Source organism: Schistocerca nitens, chromosome 2 (assembly GCF_023898315.1).
Source record: "Schistocerca nitens isolate TAMUIC-IGC-003100 chromosome 2, iqSchNite1.1, whole genome shotgun sequence".
NCBI classification, from domain to species: domain Eukaryota; kingdom Metazoa; phylum Arthropoda; class Insecta; order Orthoptera; family Acrididae; genus Schistocerca; species Schistocerca nitens.
This window is the reverse complement of record NC_064615.1, coordinates 492,397,160-492,423,615: the sequence shown is the minus strand read 5'-3', so window position 1 is coordinate 492,423,615 and position 26,456 is coordinate 492,397,160. Positions and strand designations below refer to the sequence as shown.

General features: G+C 39.4%; 2 non-coding genes across 2 annotated transcripts; both read right to left on the bottom strand.

The window, feature by feature from the left end:
- Window positions 1-15,905: 15,905 nt before the first annotated feature.
- Window positions 15,906-15,978, bottom strand: Trnar-acg (transfer RNA arginine (anticodon ACG)). Its single transcript has one exon. It is a non-coding gene; the product is annotated as a tRNA-Arg (tRNA).
- Window positions 15,979-21,249: 5,271 nt separating this feature from the next.
- Trnay-gua (transfer RNA tyrosine (anticodon GUA)) lies at window positions 21,250-21,339 on the bottom strand. Its single transcript is given in 2 exon segments — window positions 21,250-21,285; window positions 21,303-21,339. It is a non-coding gene; the product is annotated as a tRNA-Tyr (tRNA).
- Between the last annotated feature and the right edge of the window lie 5,117 nt (window positions 21,340-26,456).

Sequence of the window (26,456 nt, the reverse complement as noted above, 5' to 3'; positions counted from 1 at the left end):
CCGTCCGTTGCGACCGTTATACGATGTTTTCACTCACTGGGTTTGAGTGATTTTACTTACATACTCTTTCAGCTGTTTCGATTATGCATGAAACATGACTAGAGTTGACAACTTTTTTTGAGACAAAGTACCTTATTTCAAGGAAATGTGAATAAAATGTATATTTATAAAAATAAAATACATTCAGAATGTTTGTTAGTTACTGGAATACGAATTTTCGTAATTGTGGCATTAATACAAGTTTTTGGTTCGTTTAGAATTATTAATACCTGCCATTGCACTGTAAATTTGTATGTATAGAAATGAACAATCACTTTTTACCACGTTTTTATTTTGTCGGTTTCTTGTCTGTTTCTCCCGGTACAAATTTTGCAGTTGATTTTGAACTGGTTTCTCGGTAGGCTAGGGATTTTGAGCTTTCAACATAGCTCAGAAGTGGATGATAACTGCAATATCAACTCGCTTTCGAGTCTCGTGTGTGGCGGACAGTACTTTGTTTTTCGCTATGTCTGTTCGGTACAAATTATGTAGTTGATTTCAAACTAACTTCCCGACTTTAAACTTTCAATTTACTCAGAACTGGATGACAATGCAACATTAAATCGTTTTCTTTTGTGGTACGTGACGATTAGTATGTACTTTGTGTACGACTGCTATTTCCCTGTTTTCTTGTTTCAGTCACGAATGTTTCGCGTTTAAGAACGATTGCTGTTATTCTTTTAATTTCTCTATTCTTTCTAGTTTTTACATTCGCGGTCTTCTCGCCTATGAGGAAGCAACATATTGGTTCACTCATTTGAAGAGAGACTGAAAAACCTGAAGTTTAGCATATGTCCTGCAGTAACCTCGTCAAAATGTTTGAAATGAACTATAAAATTTCACACATACGAGACTAAATAGCAGAAATAACTAACTAGAAAAAACATCTGAATATAACACTGTTTTAAAACGGACTAAGAAATATTAAATAATCTCCCCTGGCCTCCTAATGCCATACAGATAGTCGTGAAAATTTGTGCTTGTGAATTTTTAATAGCTATGACACTATATGTACAGCCGAAAATGTTGGGCGTACGTATGCAGCTGGCGGCAGTTTCCTGTATAAAACGTTTACCTTCCAAACAAATAAATGTCTGAATATTCAAATGATTTTGCATTTGTTGACTCATCGAGCATTCCCTATAAAACGGTATACAAAATCTCGCTAAAACGAGGCGAGGTTCCTTTCTTTTTCATACTTCCTTAAAGGAACCATTGCGCTCACCTTTGCTCGCCCAACTAGGGCTGCAACACGTCCGGATTTCCCCGGATTGGTCCTAATTTTGAGGGCGTACAAATGCGCGCTGTAGGGATTTTTATAGAACTATTGGGGTAAACCTCAACCTTTTTCGTGCCTGTCGAAATTCGATTGAATGGAAATAGAGTGTCATAAATCTTAGTTAAAATTCGTTAAAGGAGGAAATAACGATAGAGTTTCCTCGTTTTAGTCTATTAAAAACCCAGCGGCAAGCTCGCTTAGACGCTCTCCTATGCGTGTACAGTACGTTCCAAAATTGTCTTTACAACTTTGATCTCGTGTATTTCAGAAATGGGAATATATAGAAAGACCAGCTTGCGGCATTATGCTCATATACACTTAAAGATGCTTTTTCTTATCTTCCCGCGTTAGTTATTGACTGACCACCTCCTAGCAGTTAGCACTGTGTGTGGAATTGTTCGTACAGACCAGATCCGACACCCATGTCCTGCTAAACCACATTACACATTTCTTTTTCTTGGGGCGGTAATTCCTCGCATCAGAGCAACAACAGGACGACATACGCCGGGCATCGAACTGGAATATCGCTTAGATAACCCGTGTGCTACACACGACGCACGCCTTTAATGTGACCATTCGTCCCCTTTTTTCGTTATAGTCACGATTTTTCTAGCTCTGTCCGGAATTTTTTCAAAAGCAGTTTTCGGGGCACCTATTTGTCACGGGTTTAACAATTGTGAAACGATTTATTCCGAATTGTATGTTCATTTCACCTGTATCGGTAATGTACTTTTTGTAACAAAGTGATAGTTTGAATTTATTACGTTCAATCCACACTTTTTTGTAATATCAAAATTGTTAACGTGTCTTGAATTTGGCTCTAGAAAATATGGACACCTTAACACACTCATCTCTTAAGCGGCTAGTAGAACCTTAGGTGTATATGAACATTATGCCGAAACCTAGTGTGACCAAACGTCCCGGAAAATCGGGATTGTCCCGGTTTTCATCCCTGTGTTCCGCTGTCCCGAAAATTTGTTTCGGCATGCTCAAAAGTCCCGGAATTCAGTTTTTAAATACATTTCGTGAAACTTTCTCGAATTTCGCTATATTAAAGGAAATACAACACAAGAAATTAATATATTTTAGCTCATTTGTCTAAAACCTCCATTGTCCCATACTAGTAATCACAGTATCAGTATTGATACACTCAGGCAATAATTTACTTTGAGCGGTACTTTGGCCAACAAGTAGTAAGTTGTATTATTGTAACAGAGCTATGAAACCGCCCGATTGTCGCGCCACGTACACACTCATTGTCAGAACAGTGTAGTAGTTTATGTTTTTTCAGACAAACTGCAATAGTTTTTTCTCATATTAGTGGTATTATTGCTGCAGTACTGTGAAACGCAATGCCGAAACGTGCCTCCAAGTTCAGTGACTTATTCCAAGGAATGGAATTTCATTAAGAAAGGTCGTTTTGATTACGAAGCAGTGTTCCGTATGTAACTGTTTTATTAGTATAAGTCATAGTGGACGTTCCGACATAGTTGATCACATCAGGTCAAAGAAACACATTAACAGATACAGTGCACCGAGCTGCAGTAAAACTCTACAAAATTATTTTTTGAAACATCAGTCAAGTGAAGAGACGAAAGTTCGAGCAGCCGAGCTTACACTACCACACGGTAAAACATCACCAAACTTATAGATCTAGTGATTGTACTAATAAGCTTAACAGAATTATGTTTGATGATTCTTCCATTGCAAAAAAGTTTAGTTCAGCAAGAACTAAAGTGTCAGCCTTAGTGAAAGGAGTTATTGCGCACCAGAGTGTAAATGAAAACCTTGAATACATCAAAAAGTCGTCTTTCTACGGGATATCTACTGATGCCAGCAATCATAATGCCACTAAAATATTTCCCTTTGTTGTTCAGTTTTCGATATTAATCAGGGAATTCAGACCAAACTTTTGAAGTCGAGTTCCCTACCTAATGAAACAGCTGACGAAATTTCAAGATTTTGTATGAATACTATCGAAATGTTTGATCTTGAGAAAAATAAATGTGTGGCATTTTGTGGAGACAACACCAACACAAACTTTGGTGGTTTAAAAAGACAAGGCAAATGCAACGTATTTACCAAATTAAAGCCAACATTGCATGGAAACATTGAAGGCATAGGGTGCCCTGCACATGTTTTACACAACAGCGTGCAGACATCTGCTGACAGTTTAAGCTGTGACGTTGAAACTATCGTCATTAAGTAAGTTTTTTTACATATATACTGTTAGAACAGAGGGGCTTAAGGAGTTCTGTGATTATGTGGGAATTCAATATAAGAATGTAATGTGTCACTCGAAAACTCGCTGGTTATCACTGTTTCCAGCTGTTGAAAGAGTAATCCGCCTGTTTGAACCGTTAAAAGATTTTTTTCCTAAATGAAGACAAAGCCCCCAAAATATTGGTTGTTTTTCAGTAACCCTTTAAGTGAAGCCTACTTATGGTTCATTCAGTGTCAGCTTTGCAGCATGGGATGAAGGAAATTGAGGGAAGCACGAAAAGTGTAATAGAGGTAAATGATGTTCTGAAAAATACTCTGGAAACTGTTACCAAGGGGAGAGAACAGCAGTTCATTTCTTTTAATGTTAAGTCTGTCATTAAAAGAGCAGAAGTATCAGAAGCAGCGGAAAGGAGTTTTAGAGAAGTTAACAAGTTTTATGACACTTTTGTAGAATATCTCAGCAAGTGGAGCTCATATTTACCCTCATCGCCGGTGTTTGATTGGATGTTACTGAAGAGAGTGCCAAAATGGGAAAGTGTTGAAGAGACAGTTTCTTATTTGAGAGTAAAGAGATTGAAATCGATGATTCCATTCTCTTTGATCAGTTCGGCATACTGACAAATTTTGTTGAAGAAAGTCTTCACAAGTGGAATGATGAAAAAAAACACCATTGGAATGTCATGAGAAGTGGGTGAGTTTTTTTTTAAAGCTGTGACTGTCTTCAGCATTACTCTGAGTTGGTAATAATTGCAAGGTATTTATTTGCAATGCCAGCCCGTAATGCCAATGTGGCTGGCTCTGAGCACTATGGGACTCAACTGCTGAGGTCATTAGTCCCCTAGAACTTAGAACTAGTTAAACCTAACCAACCTAAGGACATCACAAACATCCATGCCCGAGGCAGGATTCGAACCTGCGACCGTAGCGGTCCTGCGGGTCCAGACTGCAGCGCCTTTAACCGCACGGCCACTTCGGCCGGCTAATGCCAATGTGGAAAGAATATTTTCGTTCATGAATATCCAGTGGACTGATGCTTTTGTATCCTCTTATTAGTTATAATAATCGGGTTAACAAAATGTATCAACAAAACAATATTTAAAACTAAGAAACCTGGGTACATGTGGAATGAGGTGTCCATTGGCACCCGGGTGAATGTGTCCCGGTTTTCACCGAAAATAATTTGGTCACCCTACGCAAACCGCGCTTCTCTACCTATCTCCATTTCTGAAATTATCTGATGGAAGTTGTGTACACAATTTTGGAACACCCTGTATCTTCCACACTACTTTATTGAGACAATGAGAAGTCGCCGACAATGGGCGATCGCATACAGGATGCCGCCGTGCCCGCCAGACAACAATTGTCTTCTATTCATTGAGCTGTATAAGACTGATTTCATTTACGTTCATTGTTCTTATTACAAATTAGTACTACGTCTGAATGTGAACGACTTTATAATGCTGCGGTATCACAAATCCTTGTTACTCTCATGTGTAATTTATAACTGATGATGGGTAGGTGGTGCGCGCCCGCTGGCATTGTTATAATCCGTTCATCATAAGAATAAACCTGATGTAAACAAAATGATTGGTCAGCGCTCTTGGAAGAAGATCCTAGTTATGTATTAGATATATTATTACTAAGTTACGTTAACTGAAACTTTAAGATATTCAAATACATTAACAGCCATCAACGTATTTCTTAGTCACGCTTTAGCGTAGTTTTTACTTAAAAAATCGTTTACAGTCGCAGCGTTGTGCTGTGATTGTCGCGCTGTTAATGCATAATATGAAAATGGCTGAGGCTGCTTTCTGCTCCGTAGTGAAACACGCGCGTGGAACACGGTTAAAAAGTACCGCGAAACAGGCTGTTCTGAACGTTTTTCATAAATTTACGGAGATAATCAGCTTTTAAGTTTTCCCAGCGTTGTATACTATGCAGTTGCTAATCTCACCCACACTGAACATGTAGCGCAGTGAGTAGCGTTACAGTAAGTATACCAATTGCGGCTATTCGTGCGTTGGTTCAAATCCTACCAGTATCTTTTTTTCTCGTTCAGTTTGAAATATCTACATCTCATAATTATAAAACTCATCATTTCTTTTGAATAATGCACGTCTTCTTGTTTCTAATTACATACTGGATACGAAATTCCTGTTTACATTTCAAATACAAATTCTTAATTATCGATGTTTTATGTGAAGACTGTTCATAAAAGTTGTTTAAATTAAGAAAACATAACCATTTAATTTTTAATGCAAAAATGAAAAACCAAATCCTCTTTATTTGGACTATGGCCATCGTTTTATACCGCAGGGGCAGATAAGTATCGTAGAAACATGAAAAACACATTTGCACAGCATCGAGCATATCATACAAATGCTGCATTTTTACATTTGCTACTGTACCATTACAATATGAACCCAACAGAACAGATCTGGAACCAAGCTGCGGGATTTGGCCCGAGAAGTAACAAGATGTATTGGAACAAATGCACGCAGCTTTTTTCACACGTCACTGCCGAGCGCTGTCGGGATATAGAACGGCTCGTCATAAAAGAACGGAAAATGCTGCGTCTGGTTGGCTTCGTGGATTCTGTTGTTGACAGGCTCGTTATCAACGTGGCAGATGACACTTCCAGAACTGTAATTTATTTCTCTGTTTCGGATAAGGAAGGAGCTACGAGATTACCAGACGACTGACTAGTTAATACCTTCAGTGGCTTCAATATTTAACTATACGGTGAAATCCTTCAATATTCTCTAACGTTACACACAGCTTATGCAGAAAAATTATCCGGTGGTTAAGTCATGAATTTTCATCACTCTTGTTTTTAATTACCATTTGGACGTTAGCTAAAAACGATAACGTGCAGCAGTTTTCGTCTAAGGAGAGTATTGTGGGAGATTTGCAGTGTAATTTTTCATTCTCCTTAAAAATTAAATGACATTCGAAGCAGTATTGCTCGTCTCTTTTTACGTGTGAACTGCAGCTGGCCACTTCACTGCAGGCTAGCTGTACCGGCTGACCGGCCAGTGCTGCCCAAGTTAAATGCGCCGGTAAAGCTGTTGTCCCATGATATCGCTAAGGCCGGTATTACACTATCAAATTTCTTTGTCCAATATCTTTGTCAAAGATATTTGATAGTGTAATAGGGACTTTGTCAAATGTCGTCCAATATTTGATCAAATCTAGGGCCTCGCTGTATATTTGATCAAAGAAATCGCTTGTCTTCTGTTCACTGCAATGTGACATGTTACCATATGGAGCGCTAGCATCGCTGCAGCGTTCTGTCGTCTGTAGTGTTTTTATAACCATTGCCAGTAAATACAGTTGGTGTGTGCCGAAAACTACAAAATTAATGGAGATGTCTGAAGCTGATGAGGCGCTTTACAACGTGAGGCACCGTGAATACAAAAGTAGATTAAGAAGATTGGAGACCTGACCTGACCTGACCTAACATAACATAACATAACCATTTCCTGTAGCAAGGAATCGGAGTGTTACAGTGAGCCCGTCTTCTGAAGATGTAGCAGTTCTTAAGTGAATATTGTGCTTTGTGATATGAGGATACACTTCATTGAGCACATACAGAGATGTATGCTCATCCATTCTTAAGTAATTGATGTACGACTTGACGTCTTCCACTGTAAGCTCGCGTAACAAGTTTTGTAGAATGCTTTTATCGTGTCGTCGTAAAACCCACGGCTTCAACCAGATTAGATTAGTTTTTCGTTCCATAGATCCATGCTGAGGAGATCCTCGTGGATGTGGAACATGTCGATTTTGTTAAAGCTGAAATAACAATACTGATAGTATGAATAAATACAATACATCATTTGTTTCTATTAAAAATTTCGCCAGTATGAATAAATACAATACATCATTTGTTTCTATTAAAAATTTCGCCAATGGAGTAGGAGTTGGCCAGTAGTAAATCTTTCAGACTCCTTTTAAACTGATCTTTATTTCTAACTAAAATTTTTATGTTTGCTGGCAAATTATTGAAGATGAGTGTTCCTGAGTAGTGGGCCCCTTTTGGAACTAAAGTGCTTTTAAGTCCTTGCGCAGATCCTTTTTGTTCCTGGTATTGTATATATGAACTGAATTGCTTGCTGGAAAAGGAGATATATTATTTAGGACAAATTTCATTAAGGAGTAAATATACTGAGAGGCAGTAGTTAGTATACCGTTCTTTGAAGAGGTTTCTGCAGGACGTCCGTGAATTTACTCCACAAATAATACGTATTACACGCTTTTGGACCCGGAAAACTTTTGTTTGACTTCAAGATTTATCCCAAAATATTATCCCATATGACATTATGGAATGAAAGTAGGCAAAGTATGCAAGCTTTTTCATTTTTTTGTTGCCTATGTCTGCTAACACTCGAATTGCAAATACAGATTTGTTAAGGCGTTTCTGCAGTTCTATGGCGTGCTCCTCCCAACTGAATTTATTATCAAGTTGTAATCCCAGGACTTTTAAGACTGTCAACCTCGTATGTATGGTTCCTTTTTTTCCCCCCACTTCTTTTCCGCATGTGCACACAATGCAATTGCGGAACATGCAACTGCTGCGGTTAATAACAAGTTGTTGTCAGCCATCTTTAACTTTGACGAAAAATTTGATGACAGTGTAATACCCCTTCTAGCGCTATGTCAAAGATCTTTGTCAAATATATTTGACGGAATATTTGATCAAATCTTTGACAACAAATATCTTTGTCCAATATCTTTGTCAAAGATATTTGATAGTGTAATAGGGACTTTGTCAAATGTCGTCCAATATTTGATCAAATCTAGGGCCTCGCTGTATATTTGATCAAAGAAACCGTTTGTCTTCTGTTCACTGCAATGTGACATGTTACCACATGGAGCGCTAGCATCGCTGCAGCGTTCTGTCGTCTGTAGTGTTTTTATAACCATTGCCAGTAAATACAATTGGTGTGTGCCAACAACTACAAAATTAATAGAGATGTCTGAAGCTGATGAGGCGCTTTACAACGTGAGGCACCCTGAATACAAAATAGATTAAGAAGATTGGAGACCTAACCTAACCTAACCTAACCTAACCCTCTCCTGTGCCAAGGAATCGGAGTGTTACAGTGAGCCCGTCTTCTGAAGATGTAGCAGTTCTTAAGTGAATATTGTGCTTTGTGATATGAGGATACACTTCATTGAGCACATACAGAAATGTATGCTCATCCATTCTTAAGTAATTGATGTACGACTTGACGTCGTCCACTGTAAGCTCACGTAACAAGTTTTGTTGAATGCTTTTATCGTGTCGTCGTAAAACACACGGCTTCACCCAGATTAGATTAGTTTTTCGTTCCATAGATCCGTGCTGATGAGATCCTCGTGAATGTGGAACATGTCGATTTTTTTAAAGCTGAAATAACAATACTAATAGTATGAATAAATACAATACATCATTTGTTTCTATTAAAAATTTCGCCAATGGAGTAGAAGGAGTTGGCCAGTAGTAAGTCTTCAGGTTCCTTTTAAACTGATCTTTATTTCTAACTAAATTTTTTATGTTTCCTGGCAAAATATTGAAGATGAGTGTTCCTGAGTAGTGGGCCCCTTTTGGAACTAAAGTAAGTGCTTTTAAGTCCTTGTGCAGATCATTTTTTTGTTCCTGTTATTGTATGTATGAACTGAGTTGTTTGTTGGAAAAAGAGATATATTATTTACGACCAATTTCATTAAGAAGTAAATATATTGAGAGGCAGTAGTTAGTATACCCAGTCCTTTGAAGAGGTTTCTGCAGGACGTCCGTGAATTTACTCCACAAATAATACGTTTTACACGCTTTTGGACCCGGAAAACTTTTGTTTGACTTCAAGATTTATCCCAAAATATTATCGTATATGACATTATGGAATGAAAGTAGGCAAAGTATGCAAGCTTTTTCATTTTTTTTGTTGCCTATGTCTGCTAACACTCGAATTGCAAATACAGATTTGTTAAGGCCTTTCTGCAGTTCTGTGGTGTGCTCCTCCCAACAGAATTTATTATCAAGTTGTAATCCCAGGACTTTTAAGACTGTCAACCTCATATGTATGGTTCCATTTTTTCCCCCACTTCTTTTCCGCATGTGCACACAATGCAATTGGGGTACGTACAACTGCTGCGGTTAATAACAAGTTGTTGTCAGCCATCTTGAACTTTGACGAAAAATTTGATGACAGTGTAATACCCCTTCTAGCGCTACGTCAAAGATGTTTGTCAAATATATTGGACGGAATATTGGATCACATCTTTGATCAAATCTTTGACAAAGAAATTTGATAGTGTAATACCGGCCTAAGTCGATGTGCGCGTAACACAGCACAAAACGTGCCTCTATTCCCGGGGGTGAAAGCTATATGGGCGAAGGTGGCAACAAGCCACGCAGTTCCATTTCAGACCGCTAGAGGAGCTAGGGGTAAAACGAAGCTGGAATTGGCCAATGAGAGCCGTCTAAATTCCAATGGTGCTTGTTTTGAAATATTCTATCGTCTTGCTCTGCACCGAAGTCTGCGGTCCTCGGTTACAGTCGTCTTTGTATTTGTTTCATATTTACATACTACTCATCTTCATTATAAACAGATTTTTTACTTTAAATTCATTAAGTTCGCCGTGGAATTGAAGAGATTTCCTGCTGAAAAATGTCCACAATTGTAAGGTAAGACATTTAATTTTTCATTAAATAATCTCGTAGTCTATAAATGAAATGTATTCTCCTCTATCTTGAATTAAGCAGTGTGGTTTCCGTTTGTTTATTTAAATAACTTTGATACGTCTGTAGTAGTTTTATTTAATGAAGACTTACGTTTGTTTTTCAGAATATTCAGCACAACAGATTGACGTTGAAATACTCCTGCAAGTTCCCGGCTGTTCATATGGCTATTAGGTTCAACGGAGGAAATTTGCAACAAGCATTTCTACACGATTCCAAAACAACTCAAGAGTTGCTTCTAAAGTAGAAGAGTGTTTGTAAACTGTCACCAGATGTGAACTGTGCTTCTTATTTTGTTTGTGAAGATCATTTTTTCGAAATAGATTTTATGAATAAAGTAGGCATAGGCTAAACAGGGGTGTGTTTCCAAAACATGTGACAGGTGTTCCTTGTGAAATTGCCAAAATCGGTAGTGAATCAGAGGACACTGTTGTTAATAGTGAATTGGGCCTACCAAGTACTAGTGGTGCTATGGACACTGTTCTTGTGTGCTTGAGAAATAAAAAGTAAGTTTTATTTTCATTTCACTGTTTTTATCCACCTTTCCTGCTTTTGGTACTTGGTATTGATGTTTTCTTGTGCTGAAGCATTTACAGTAGTAAGATGTAGGAACCTTTTTAAGAAATTAATGGTCAGTAGTGCAAGTTTGCTGGGCAGTTACTCAGAACTTATAGTCCTGAAACATAGTTGTAACAAATTTGGAATTCTTCATTAATTAATACTGTGATAAATATTTCTTAATTGAACCTCTTTAACTGCTGCTTATTCTCTTAATAATAGGCTTTTTTTCTCCATTGATCCAGCAGCTTGCATGACGTAAAAATTATGACATTATTCAGGAATATTTGTAGTCCAGTTTAGCTGCTACAGTGTTATTTTTCTTTTGCTTCAATTATTTACACTACAAGCTTGTTTCGACTTTCTAGTGTTGCATCTAGTTCTTATGAACCATAAAACATGCTGGAGCTTTTACTTGTTGACAGATAACAATATAAGCAAGTCAATTTAAAAGTCTATTTTTGGCGTTTGCGCCTGACAGTCGCTGCTCCTATCATGTTTTCTTGTCTGTCAGACGCAAACGTCAAAAATAGACTGATAATATTACTGAATAGGTTTCTCTCTGCTGTAGTACAGTGTGCTATAGCTGTGTTTCAATTATTTTATTGTGATGCCAGCCAAAATAGTTACATAGCACACCCAGAAAAATAAGGTAATAGAATTAAAAGAAAAATAAAAACCTACAATGTAATTAAAACTAGAGGGGGGGGGATGCAACCCGCTATGTTTTCATATTTTAGTTCATCTCCATACCACTTCAGGCGCTGCTGTCGGCCTGTGTTTCCCACTTTTAACACGGGAGTTGCGTTTCTCTTTTTTCTTGTTCTGTGCCTCTATTATCGTACCTGACAGTACTATAGACAGCTTGGCTGCCGTCCCACGCCACGCGGAAATCCAATGAGATTTCAGTAAGCGCGGAAGAATACATAGTGCAATGTTACATCAGGTTTCTTTTTATGATGAACGGATAATAACACCGAAACGAAAGCGAGAAACATTCACCATCTTACGTCCCCTCCCTCCGCGGAACATCGTGGCCATCAGCCAAAATACCATCTACAGACTGCGTACCCGGGAATATAATCCGATTTTCGAAGTTTTTGTCCGGGGTCGGCAATTAAGTGATGGCAGGCCTACCCCAGCGATACGTCAAGTTAATTTGTCAACCGTTAATGACGCCTGGAACAATTTAATCCACAACAGTATATTAATCAGTTTTGAATGATGAAAAGAACAATTACTCCATTCAGTTCATAATTAAATGGACATGGATACTTCTTATGTTAACCCGTAACTGGTACACCTATAAATTGTAACACATAAGGTACATCTGGGTCCTCGGGACCCACCCAAGTTTTGAGTATATTTTGGTAAAAAAAACACATTTAAATGAAATTTAAATATGAAACTTTTATTAATGTTTTGTTACTAATGTTTTAAAACCACATTCCTCATTTATGGTCATACCTTAAAGATGTTACAAAAAAGGACAATAAACTGCATAAAATACGAAATGTGAAAAATATACTTTTGGAAAGTCCTGCACATCAGTTACAAATAGTAAGATAGACAACTGAAACTTCACGTTTAAACACAAAATGTACTATGCTTCACAACAGTAAGCCAGAAGAAAAGTTCAAAATCAATATAAAAATTTCTGCAGGCACAACTTTTGGATAAATTTTAGTACATTTCTCAGCTAAATGACTATGTGATCTTTGAAAATAGCAGAAATTATGACAAAATATTAGGTTTCAATTATACAGCATCTTCACCAGTCCATTTCAGTTATTTCATTCATCCAGACTACCGAAACAGTTTGGACATAAAGCAGTGGAACATTCCAAACATAATGGTGTTCGACATCTGGCACACGCCCGGGATGCTTTCCTGTCTTTTTTAGATGGGCACACTGAGCATCTTTTCCTCTTCGATTTAGTAGCACCAGCTTCACTGTGAACCTGGGATGTTCCTGATGCCTTGGAGGGGGTCATGCCTAGAATATCACAAATGGAATTTCGGATATCTTTTCTCAAAAATGGAGAATCCAATCTTCTTTTCATACAATCACTTATGAGTTGTGTACCTAGTTCAATGAGGAATTCTCTGCGTGTCACATCATCAGTATCTTCTTTCCCATGGTACAAAACAAAAGCATTTACACCTGCTATATCTAGCATAGTGTAGAAGACTGCCATAGGCCACCGCCTTGTTCTTCTAGAAGTCGTGTAATTATGCGTCTTTTCGTCAAGTGCGTCAACTCCACCTTTTGTTTTATTGTAGTCATGGATTATTTCAGGCTTATTTTCCACCATACATTCTCCATGGTGCATTGTCGATATCAGGTTGACAACCTTGTTCTTTTTGGGGACGTGTGAAAGTATTGTTACAGAACCAGAGTATCCGTAGATTGAAGAAGACACATTTCTGCCCTTTGCTGTTGAAAAGCTTGGTGGTAGCTCAGCCTTGTTCTTTCTCATGGTGCCAATATAAGTCAAATTACAGTTCGACAACTCATTGACCAACTCCACACTTGAGAACCAGTTGTCCCCTGTCACATTTCTGTTACTTCCCTTGATTGGTTCAACCAACCGCATGACAACAGCTGTTGGTAAGAGGACACGGCGCGGGATGGCTACAGCTGATTTTCCCGAATATATCTCTGCATTCAAACAGTAGTGCATTTTGGCATCAGCTAGAATAAATATTTTTATACCGTATTTCCGTGGCTTGGATGGAATGTACATCCTAAATGGACATCTACCACGGAATCCTACAAGCATTTCGTCAACAGTGACGTACTCTCCGACTGAATAGTTTTCTTGACAAGCTTCTATCAATGAATTGAAGAGCCAAGAGATGTGGTACAGTTTATCTGTGAGTTTCCTTGCGTCACGGGTTGCTGCATCATCAAAACGAAGGCAACGTAATAAAAACAGCAAACGTTTCAAGGGCATAGTTGCCCTAAAAATTGGTCTACCAGTGCCGTTTGTAGCATATAAACCATTCAGATCTTCGTTGTTTGACTTGAAGGCTCCCCACAAATAACAAAGACCTATGACAGCTTTTATTTCAGTACTGTCTGTTAGATTTGAAAAAGAATTCTTTTTTGACTCAGGTGGCAATGACATAATCTTTTCATTGGTTCTGAGTACTACCTCTGCAATCATTTCTTTGCTGAAAAGTAGTTCCCAAAATGCTAGAGGGGTCTTTTCTGTTACCTGTCTAGCTGCATTACGTATGCCAGGAAAGTGAATTGGAGCAATGATGTTGGTTTGAGAGGTTCTTCCACGTATGCTGGGTGTTGTTGACCACTTGAATCTGTTTCTTCCATAGATATAATTAGTTCCAGATTGTTCGTTGTTACTGTCTCCATCATCACTTTCATCACTTCCAGTTTCATGTTCACTAATTTCATAGTCACTGTCGCTTCCACTTATGTCTTCAATATCACTGTCCAATGGTTCGTTCAGATTATCTGTAGTATCTTCCTCGCTCATTTTTCTGAAGCACTACACCGTAAATCCAAGATACCGGAAATAATGCCACGAAAAGAAAACTTTCACTAACGGTACACCTGGGTCCACGGGACCCGATCACCTTTATAGAAACAAAACTAACAAAGAAACGCCTGCAACAATGTTGTGGGCTGGTAGCCAGTTGATTGTTAGGAGAGTACAGGGAGAGGGAAGTCAGTGCTACCACACACATCACGGAGCTGGAAAAAAGAAATTTCGCTCGGGTCCCTGGGACCCAGGTGTACCAGTTACGGGTTAACTTTGGCATACCCGTGAGATACGTCTTCATTTAGGACACCCTCTGTCAGTATATTGTAGCTTTCCTTTAATTCAGCAAATTAAAGGAGTGCAGGCAGGTTTCACTCAGAAGAATGAATGGATAACTCCGTCATCTAAAACGGTAAAGAGTGGTTTCAGTTAAAAGAATGAGTGCATTGTTCAACCGACAGAAAAGCTCATTGTTTTCACTTGAAAAGAAAAAATGAATAATTCAGTCAAGATAAAAAAACTACAACGGTGTCTAATCTTTTCATTCTATTGCTCCCACTGACTGCTTTGACTTAATAAAATAATAATAATTCAACAGACAGGTAAAACTATAACTGACTGACACGATTGTTTTCAGTTGGTTGCTTCCACAGACTAGTTTTACTCAAAAGAATGAGTGAATAATTCAACCGAGACCTGTAACTACAACCGAATGAGTCTACTGTTTTCATTCAGTTGTTCCTATCACTACCCAAATGCCCTATATAAATTTCCATACTAAACGGAAAATGTATCAGGTTCTGCAGACGAACCTGGAACTGTATCACTAATTAGAGGTTGTTTTTTCATCATCAACATCAGGTGCGAAACTGTTTCTTGACCTCGGTGTTGGGTAACTTGTGATCACTGATCAGCCTTTGTTTCTTTCCCACTTTGTAGGCAGAACAGCAAGACACGTCCATCTGAACTAAAATTACCCTGCACTTCTGCACGATACCGCTGCATTCAAGAACCTCTTGTTGCTTTTACTTGAGGCACTGTAGTATTCCCTTGCGCTTCACAGCACCAGAAACGAATAAACATGAGTTGATAAACGACAGGTGGTGCAATATGGCTAGGGACAAGGAAAGCCCGTCTTCCCTGGTGAGTGCGGACGATGAGATGATAAACACAGAGCTGCAAGCTGATACACAAAAACAGAACATATATTCTACATTTAGGGCATCGAATATATTTTATATGAAACTTACATAGCTCACACGGTCTTCCTCGTTTAAGTAACACAAAACAAATTGGAAAACAAAGATGTAGCATACTGACAAATTGTAAATATGTGCTAATAACCGAAAAACAGGAAGTTATGTAATGATAGAAAAATGTTTAAAATATGTATTTGCGTAACATAATATTTATTTACATAAAATGCCCTAGTTTTAGGTCTGCTGTCCTTACACCACAGCAAAGAAAATAGCCACTGACTCAAGCAGCTACAGACACTTCCCATAGTTTCAATTTAAAACGTGCTATTTTAATGCTCATTCTTACAAAGAAAGTTCTTTTGAATTATTAAATTTTCCGACCCTACCAGGATTCGAACCTGGAATCTACTAATCCGTAGTCAGACGCGTTATCCGTTGCGCCACAGGGCCCTTATATTTCAAATTACTACCTTCGTAGTTCATATTAGTACAAATTGAGGCTTTCATGTTTCGTCTCTTCAGTTTCATAGTTCAGTCTAATAGTCTTTATCAAATTATACACACTGCTGAATTAGATTATCCGTGCCCCGCTCCAGCGAAGATGATGGGCGTGGATTACTGCCGTTTCGTGTACAGCTGTCGTGGCAACTTGCAACGTTATGTGCGGTAGATCTATTCGTTCTGGTGGTGATACGACTGAAAAGCGTTAACGTCCTCTGAAAACAGACTATTTGTGATAATTAAGACAAATTTCCTCCTGTAATGTAGAGTCTAAATACATCCTGTGCCTACGAAATATGACATCCCATAAAGAATGAATGATAGGCAGTATTGTTAAGCAGCCATTTGCCCCTTCTTTTAAAAGACGTTAGTCTGACGTACATAGCGACGCAAGGTGACAGACATTACTTAAGATTTATATAAGGACATAAAATGTTATAGTTGATAGGTAATTATGTTATTTTTGTTTTATATTGGCTCCTTATAGTTGTAAGATTAAATATTTTTTTTTATTTTTTGTATTTTCATTAGGTTGTGGTGTGTTCAACAGCACTTGGGTTCAATGTAATAAAAATGTTAATGACTAATTCTCAGTTATCTTAACACCGTATAGTCAGCCCTCTTGCGTCAAGACTGCTGTTGCTCAAGGAGTCTATCAAGACGTTATGTCCCAGAAAATCGAAGCGCAAATCGGTCATAACTTTTTTTTTATTAACATCACCATCAATTACAAAACAATGTTCCTTTTTGCAGAGAAATGAATTATCAGGGTAAAAATAACCGTCCACTGCAGGATCACTTGAGATACTCTGTGCTGCTTATAAAAACTTGCTGTTCCAGTCAGACATGAACTGTGCCGCAACGGCAGGTTTTCCGCTAAACAGCAGTCGATGACATCTTTTGTAAAGAACGTGAACATCTGCTACCAACTGCGGCAGCAGTGCAGCGAGGCTTCAGTACAAAAGGAACGGACTAGTAAGAGAAGGTCTTTTTCAATAAATGCAACAACTTAGCCACATACGTTGCTGATGGCTTCGTAGTGCTTAATGAGTGGAGGCTTGAAACACGGTTACGTTAATTGCTCAATGGTCATGTTTTGCGCTGCTACAGTGGTGGAGTTTAGTACAAAGGTACGTGGTTATATGTGGAAAAAATGTTTATTTAGATATTTCGTATTGCACGCGTTTTTCCCGTACGGTTTACAACAAAACACGTACACGTTTCACTATTAGTTAGGACGTGTGCTTAAAAACGAAAATGGCGGCTTTCGGGTAGGAAAGGGCGGAAGCTGGCATAAAGGTGGGTCCGCTAGATGACGTGCACAATGATAGTTGTTAACAGTTCGCTCCAATTACAGGTTGGAGGTGTGTCTCCTAATGTCGTACGGCAGTTATTTGTGATAATGCAGCGTGGTCAGCGTCACTGGGTGAAGAGCAAGCAAGTACTACGGCGTACAAAGAAATCGACATGTCTAATCGACAGTATGCAAAAAATTAGAGCATTCCAGTTCTGTTATTGATAATTTTGTCAGGTTGGGTGCACGCTATAGCAAACATGACCGGACACGAAAACTCACCATCAGATACGGATTTGATTATGCGCAAAGCAAAAGTCAACGGCTTGTTTCCTCCTCAAATCATTTCCAGACGCGATATACATATCCTGGCTCAAGGCGCTAACCTGGTATTCAAGAAACGGCTCTGTAAGCCACCTTCAAACAATGCGCATATGGAGGCTCTGCCGAAGTTTGCGGAAGAACATGCCATAGACCGTAGAATGGAACAAAGTAATTTTTAATGATGAAAAGTAGTTTAATTTGGATGGCCCAGATGGTTTTCATGATTACTGGCATGGTCTCCGTACAGAAGAACGCGTTCGGTGAATCATTGGCGGGACAGTGTTATTATCTGAACAGCATTTTGCGCTGAAGGCACATACAACATAGCATGGCTGTACCCCAAAATTAAGTCCGATGATTATGCGGAAGTGCTGGAAGCTGCATTGGTTTGTATGTATGAGGAATTTGACGACGATAATACACTATTCCAACACGATAACGCTGATATTCACAGATCTGCCAAGACAAAATCGTAGTTTCAAGATAAAGGTATTCCAATTCTGAGCTGGCCATCGAGAAGTCCGGATTTAAATCCCATGCACAACCTACGGACGGGAGTGGGGGGGGGGGGGGGGGGGGGGCACGACGTGTTTATCGCAGTGGATGACAGTTTCATAGTGTCCCTGAAAACTGCAATTCGAGTGGAGTGGAATTTAGTCTCCGAAGAAGAGATCACTGCCCTTATAAATCAATATCTACGAGGATTTTTGCAGTTATTAGGGACAATGGAGAATCGACTAAATATTAACTCACACAGTTTAAGAATATTCTCGCGGAAAATGGCATTTTTTCGAGGGTATGCCACCTAAGATTTTTCAGTACTTTCGTTACACAGTAGCTTGTCAAACGACATTGCCAAATCGGATCAGTCTCCTTTGTATAAGGTCGATGTCCTCTGTTCGTCCAACCTTATTACAGTTCAGCAGAGCAGAAGCATGAATCGAAAAACTTTTTTTTTTAGAGAAAAAGAGCAGGTGCTCAAAATCCTACCAGTGAACTATAATTTGCTTTACCTGCAATTGAACCCCTGCTTGTTCTGTCACTACAAACTGCCACTCCATATTTGTCTCTCAACAATCCTGCAGTGAAGTTGCCGCGCTTTTGCATTTTGTGCAGTGCCTAATCACTTTCTTTATATTAACAACTGTTTAACAATCTGCACAATGCTGTAAGTTTGTTAGTGTTTAATCCTGTAGTGATTTTCAAAGTACTATTTCCTCACAGGTAACTGCGTCCTCTACAAAACTTTCTAGCCATTTGGCAGGTCATACTTCATCATAACTACCACACTTCCGGTTATTGACTCCTGAACTTTAATATTTATAACCTTTAATCACATTATCTATTGTTTCAGACAATTTCCAAGCGTTTTCGTTAATAACTGCGTCAGTGGTAGTCTGCTTCCTACACATTCCCTACTCCTATTCTCAAATGCATTCAGTAATCATCACGCGAGGGAAATTAATTTGATGGTTTCGATATCAACGATAAATCCGCTATTTGCACGTATCGAATCATCATCTTCGCCATTTCTTTAATGTCTTCTGCACTGCCTTTATACAAAGAGTCGTCAACATACCTATACTAATAAATAAGTATTTCAATAATGTATGGGTGTGTTTTAAAAACTAAGTTAAAGGTAATTTTTAAAAATTTTTGCTATAATACTGGCAAAACTGTTTCCTACTGCCAGCCCTTCTTTATGAACGAACATTTTCCCTCTGAACTTAGAAATGTTGCAAGGGGTGATAAAACTCAAAATCTAACAGATTTCCAATATTTCCCAAGTGTTCTTTTTTATGGCGAATTATATTACCTTTAAAGGATAATGTGCCAGGTTAGTGTCCCGATCAGGCACACATTTTTAGTCTGCCAGTAAGTTTGAAATCACCACAGTCTCCACTGCGAAGCCATAATTCGCTCTAGACGTTTAATGATATTTATGGTTTTGTATAAAGGTTCGTAATGTTGACACAAACTAAGCAACATGAATGTGAAATTTTAACTTTTCTGTTAGAGTTTTCAAACCTGTGTCTTTTTGTAAGCTATGGGACTGAATGTGTAAAAGTTACTTAGTTTCTCATTTTTAATTCGCGTAGAAGTGCGTTCTCAATTTTTACTGCAATGCTGTTCCTCATGCAATTTTTTAACTTAGCCATTGGAGTTGCTACGTTGCCTTTATCACTAATTTTCTTTATATTATTACTTCGAGACATAACATCGGGTGAACTGCCCCTTTCACGGATAGCAGGCCAATTCGAGGTTCACAGTTTCCCTGTGAAGTAACAGACTGTACATTTTATCAAAATCCTCTTTTATTCTCGCCACACCTTATTAGATTAGCGACCACCTCAGCCCTTTAACCCCCGCCCCTCATCTTAAAACGTTACGTAATTTGTAGATGGCCTTTTGACATGTTAATTTCGAATGTATAATTATCGGCAAGTTAGATGTGGTGTAATGACCCATGTAAACGTACGTTGTAATACAGGATAACTTTTCAGAAGTTAACTAAAGAATTACATTGAAAAAACTGTGCTTTCAACAAAACTGTTTTCAAAATATTTCATCCTCTTCTGATTTTAATGATCGTTTCTAAAAAGTGAATATAATATAGTAGATCGAAGTGAAAGTTTAAGTGATTGTATTTATGCAAAAAACGTAGCTTTTATTTTAAAATTTTTATTTCGTATAACAAGTATAACCACGCCACAATCTCCCAGTAAGAGCCAATAGGAAGCAACCGAAAGAGAGTACACAACAAAGTATCGAGATTTTTTTCAGAAGCACAGGCAGGAGGAAACAGTGAATCTCCTTCTGGGCTTAGACGCTGCCGGCGCGAGCCGAATCATGATGAATAACGGCAGGTACTTTTCTCAGTTGTTGAATTCTTACACTTGACATGGTTTCTCGTGAATATCGAGACCACGTTGGAATACGAAATTTCCTGTTCCTCCTATGTACAACCATTCCATAATTCTCTCTACAGCCTTGAGCTGGCTTATTTTTCCAAGCGTATTCTGATCCGGAATGACACCTATCTTTCTTATGATCGGGATCATGCGAATGTCGGACAGCAAATTAGGCCCATTTCAGTGATAACTGAAATCAAACGCTGTAATGAGCACTTTGCAAGAATTGCAGGTTGCACGGAGTGTACAGCAAGTTATTTTGAAAATGTGAGATAAGCAAGACGTTGGTGGGACTTCAGTAGCAAGTAGTGCGGTTCAGCCAATAGTGTTTATCAGCCATGTCTGACTGCATAGTACCTGTGGAAGATTTACCATTATTTATAATTCGGCCCAATTCAAATGCATTCTTTAACAAATGTACGTAAAAAATATCATGTATCATTCACAAACACACAAAAGCTGGATGATTTCATATTTTATATCAATTTAATGATATTTGTGTTTTAGTATCCTACGACGATAATAAAAATAAAATGGAAACACCACTTTAGCGATGTTAATGTATGTAACATTTCCAAGCTCAGAGTTTCGTCTGGAAATTCATAATCATTTAGCGCAAATTGTGATACTGAATTGTGTCTCCTACTGAGCGGAAAGGAAGAGTCTAGCACATAAAAAAATTAAAAATATTCCTTCGGGCCGGATTTGAACCAGCGACCTATGGATATCCGTGTATCATACCACTACAGTCCACCGCTCTACCAACTGAGCTACCGAAGGAGTGTACTACATAAGTCACATACAGCGCTGGTGATTGTGCAGATACATAATTATGAAGTGTGATATTCTTATTGGTGGGTGGAGCATTTAGTGAGAACGTTCTTTTGCTTTATAATCTCTCAACATATTATCGACGATTGTATTGAGAAACTTAACCGCCTGGTAAAATTTCGAAACATGAAATGTGCAGTATATTTAACTTATCTATCGTCTGCCATATGTTATTTGTGATAATGCCACTGATGAATTTTGCCCATAGATTAACCTTTTATTTAGCTTTTTTTTTTAACGATCAATCAGTTTGAACTTTAATATACTCCATTCTTCCAAGTATGTGAGGTAGTGTTGCATAAACTGTCAGCCGAAGAGTTAGTCTGTTTTCAATTGAACGAAAACACTACACTTGAAATCAAGCATAGGAACCTGAGGTGGTCAAGATGAATGGCACTATTCTTTCTTCCGCAATGAAGTTCCAAGCACCTCTTAGAACGACATATTTGAAACAGAAGTTCACTTAGAGTTTACACGACTAGCAGACGACGAGACTAAACAATACTTTTCCGTTAGCTTGAAGTGGCCTGTCGCCATGAAGGTGACCCGCCAGAGAAACAAACGAAACGACACATGCACGATATGCTGGAGGGGAGGGGAGAAAAGAAAGAGAGAGAGAGAGAGAGAGAGAGAGAGAGAGAGAGAGAGAGACGGGGGTGGGGGGAGGGGGGAAGCGCATCCAACAGATTTAAAAAGAACTTCGGGAAGGAGCGATGTGTATACGTTCCAGGATCTTTCATTCAACATACACATATTTTATTAACAATAAAATAGAAGTAAACTATCACGTATATTATTTGAATATTTAAAGTTTTTTTATTGATTTGGTCTTCACAAACCCATATGTGATTCACTGGTATGACTGACACTTTCTCGGATTGTTACAAATTCATATGACTTTACTATAATTTTACATTAATATAATATGAAATACGAAACGTGAATATAATGCTAAGTGGAGCATATTAAGTAAGTTCATAGCACAAGGGGATTAGCAAGCTTCTTAAAGAGAATACTCAGTAAACAAAACACAAGCAAGCACCTCTTCATATAACGATTGTTTCTCTGGTGACATGGATAAAATACTTGACATTAAGAAACTGCCACCGAATTTTTCATTGTTTGTGGATATTCAACTTTCTTGTAAATGCAAGACTAAATAAAAAACAACATACACAGAAAATTGTTTTACAGACTTTAGAGGTTAGAAGGAGGAGAGCGCAAATCACTAATTTAACAAATGGATAAGCATGAAACAATACGTAGATGTGCATATCTAACTAAAATAGCTCTTCACTGGCTACATGGTGAAAACAGTAACTGGAAAATAACGAGAAAAGTAAACTGAAAATCCACTTTCAGCGGCTCTCTTCACAGTTCCCCATCACTATCAGTATACACACTGTATACATTATTCTTGTATCGGTGTTGATTCGTGGCTGGAGGAGCAGAGCGGGGTGGTAGATGTCGGCTTCAACTGCACGGTTTTGGGATTGTGGTTGCATGGATTGCTGTCTTGAATGTTGCCAAGGAAGTGTTTGTAGTATGTTTATGAATTCTTGTCGGTGGTTGTTGGAAATCACGTCCTTCGCTTCTCTTCTCGTGACATCTAGTGCGCACACGACACGACGCACTTCGATCATTTCGCGCTGCGAAATGAAATAGTGCACGGCCCCTTCCACTGTGTGTACTCTTTCCTTGGCGAGTAATGATTAGTTTTAAAGTCGCATTGCACAGTTTTCTTCCTTACTCTAAGTGCACATTTCTGCCCTATTACGGTATGAGAAAGATAGACCTGTGAAGTTTCACTGTTTCTTTTTACTTCCTTTTCTCCTCTTTCAGTGTTCATACTCATATCTTTTGACGGTTTCAATATTTTCATCAGTTTTGTACAATTTCATTGGTGTACTGCTCGTGGTTCTGTTCTGATGTGTTCCATTTTCTCCGCATCACATAGAATGGTGAGTTATAGCTAGTGCCTGTATCTGCCTCGCAACGGCATGCACCGGCACGCCCCCTGAGCGGTTCCTTTTTCCCTGGCAGCGTGGTGCGGCGGCGGCGGCGGCGGCTGCTTTTGACACTGCAGGTAGAGCTGCCGCCTGCCGTGTTGTCATGTCTGCGCCTCCTGTGCAGGGACCCGCCGGACCGTTGCTTCTCTTCTGCTCACCGCCCGTCGCCGCTTTTACTCCCAGGGCCGGCAACTCTGTTTCCGAACACATCATGGCACTGGCGAGTGCTTTGTCCCTAGCGAGGCGAGCAGACCGTCTCCGCGGGCACATGCTTCGCATATGATCTACGGCGTCACAAATGGAACAGGTTGGCGGCTGCCCACTGTATTTAATAAAAGCTCGGTACCCACAGATTATTTTGAAAGACGGGACGTGTTTTCTTAAATTGATTTTCACGGTACGCACACCATTTTCAACGGGGAATCTAAATGTTTTAGGCCACTTATCTCTTGTAACTGTCAGAACCCTGCCGTACATGTTTAAACATTTGCTAATTTCTTCATCCGGTATTTCGAATGGCAAGTTAATTACCTTTATTTTCCTAATACCAAAACCTACGAGCATTACAACAACATCGCTCACCGCACCGTCTATATGGCGAAATTTCAGAATTCCATTGCTCTCTCTGGCCAGTTCCTCGCACTGTATGGCACTAGACAGTTTTAGGAATAGAGAGTTCTGCGCGAAATCAAATCTGACGTCTTTCACATTTTTTTTCTCCAACTTAATTTCTTCAAAAATCCATTTGTGAATTTCGAGAGCAGAAGGCGTTTTAAACTTCTTATCGAACGCGCACTGGACTGTGTTCACAATGCTATCAGCTGACATTGTATCAGTAAATGAAATTCAAATCAGTAGAAGGGTACTCGCCAAGGCGACGACTGTGCAGCCTGCAGGTGTCCTGTGCGTCCTCGGTCCCAGCTGACTGGCTCCGCACGCGATGGTCACAGGCTGGCCGCCAGGCAGCTACTGACTCGCGCACCCTCTACCTGCCAGAGCGGAGGAGCGGATGAAAAAATTACGTCGGCCTTTTACTTAAACTTCCACTCTTGTCAAAAATTAAAGCAACAAACTGCTATTCACCCGTCAAGTGTCTAACTCACGATACTATCATACAGACTCTCAACAGATGTCTGTACGATCGTTTTCTGCACGGAAGACGGCAATCCGATCAATAGACAATCACGAGACCGAAACTGTATCCCGAAGACGAGATCAGGGCCGACCACGCGTGGACATCAGAAACAGAGGACTGTTATTTGGCTGTAAGGGCACGATGGTACAGCCTTAGCACTGCCTGGCAACTAGCATCTGACCTTGTAGCATCCACTGGACATGTATAGAAGCAAACGGATTACAGAAGGCTTCGGCAAAGTGGCCTTTATTGTCGGAAACCTACTGTATGTCTTCGCAGAAGTGAGCGTCTAGAGTGGAGTCATCAACATGCCACCTGTACGGTCGAACAGAGGGCCAATATTCTTCTCACAATTAGTCCCGATTAGGTCTGGAGAGTGACTCGGCGGCTTCGCATCTGGAGGGAACGTGGAACAGGATTTCGGGACCCAAACATTGTAGAAAGAGACCGATATCCTGGAGGATTCGTAACAGTGTGGGCAGGGATTGTGTTGACCACTAACATCTCTTCATGAAATTGCACGGGTGAACTGGCAAGGTTTAACGGCTGTCAGTTATCGCCAGGAGATCTTGGGACTTCAAGTGCGGTTATTGAAAGATGCTGTGGGCCCAGACTTCGGGTGATACCCGAACTCAAGAGCACTGGTGGGTGATGTCTTAGAAACTGAAGATGTTGCACGCATGGCGTGGCCTGCTGTCTCTCCCGGCTTGAATCCCATATAGCACGTCTGAGATGCCCTAGAGAGACGGGTAGCATCATGTCAGCATTCACCAACCACTCCCCTAGACTTGCAAGCAGCCCTGCAGGAAAAATGGGCATTATTGCCTTAACACGTGGCAGATGACGTCATTCACAGCATGCCCCGTCGTTGTCAGGCCTGTATTGCTGCCTAAGGTGATCACACCCATACTGAGCACATTAACCAGTTGCCGGAATGTGTGTGCAAATCCGAAGAAAATTTTTGCCTACCTTGATGCACATTGCAGTTCACGTTCTGAATTCTTTACATTGTTTCTACCTTACTAACGTTTGTTGCTTTAATTTTGGACACCAGTGTATTTACTAAAATAACGGAAAACGCTAAACAATTTTAAGCGTATTGTTGAAACAATAAGTAATTTTAGTTACACGACAATTTCATTTTCAATCTCTGTTGGTTGTTATTTAGTATTCTTTGTTTTTGTTTCTGTTGTCTTCATGCGTTTATTTGAGAATACATTTAGGAAATATATCAAATGCATACCAGGCAGGCCAAGTTATGTTCTAGAGCAATTAATATATGAAGAGTGTATTCCAAACACGAGGGAGGGGAAAAAGCAGAAGGATGTTCGACATATATAGATAGACTATAAGGTGACTATACTGGCACCAAAACGAAGATAACAAAGAATGTCGAAGTACTGAATTCGGTCTTCCGAAACTGTTTCACCGCAGAAGATCGTAATAGGCCCCTCCTCTCAGTCACCGTTCGAACGTCGAAATGGCATACACTGAGAACCGAGTGCGGAATAGAAAAGTAGTACACTCGCTTGGTAGTGGAAAGGCATCAGAACCAGATGAGATGCTTCTAAGACTACGCAAAAGAACCTGCTCCCCTTCTAGCGGCGGCTTATGCTAGATCGCTAGGGCAACGAAGGGTACCAAGCGACTGGGGAAAAAAGAGCACGTCATTCCAGTTTTCGAGAATGGTCGTAGGACAGATGCATATAGTCCTAGACCTGTATCGTTGACGTCAATCTGCTGTAGAATCATGGAACATGTTGACAGATTTGCGACTACGCGATATTGCAGTGCCTGTGTTGTCAAGACAGACGCTGCAATATCGCATTTATCTGCCGATACTAGACAGCGACTTTCAGTTACAATGTCCTCCCCTGTATGGAAATTATCTAATGTGTGTAGAGCAACTGTTTCAGCGTGAT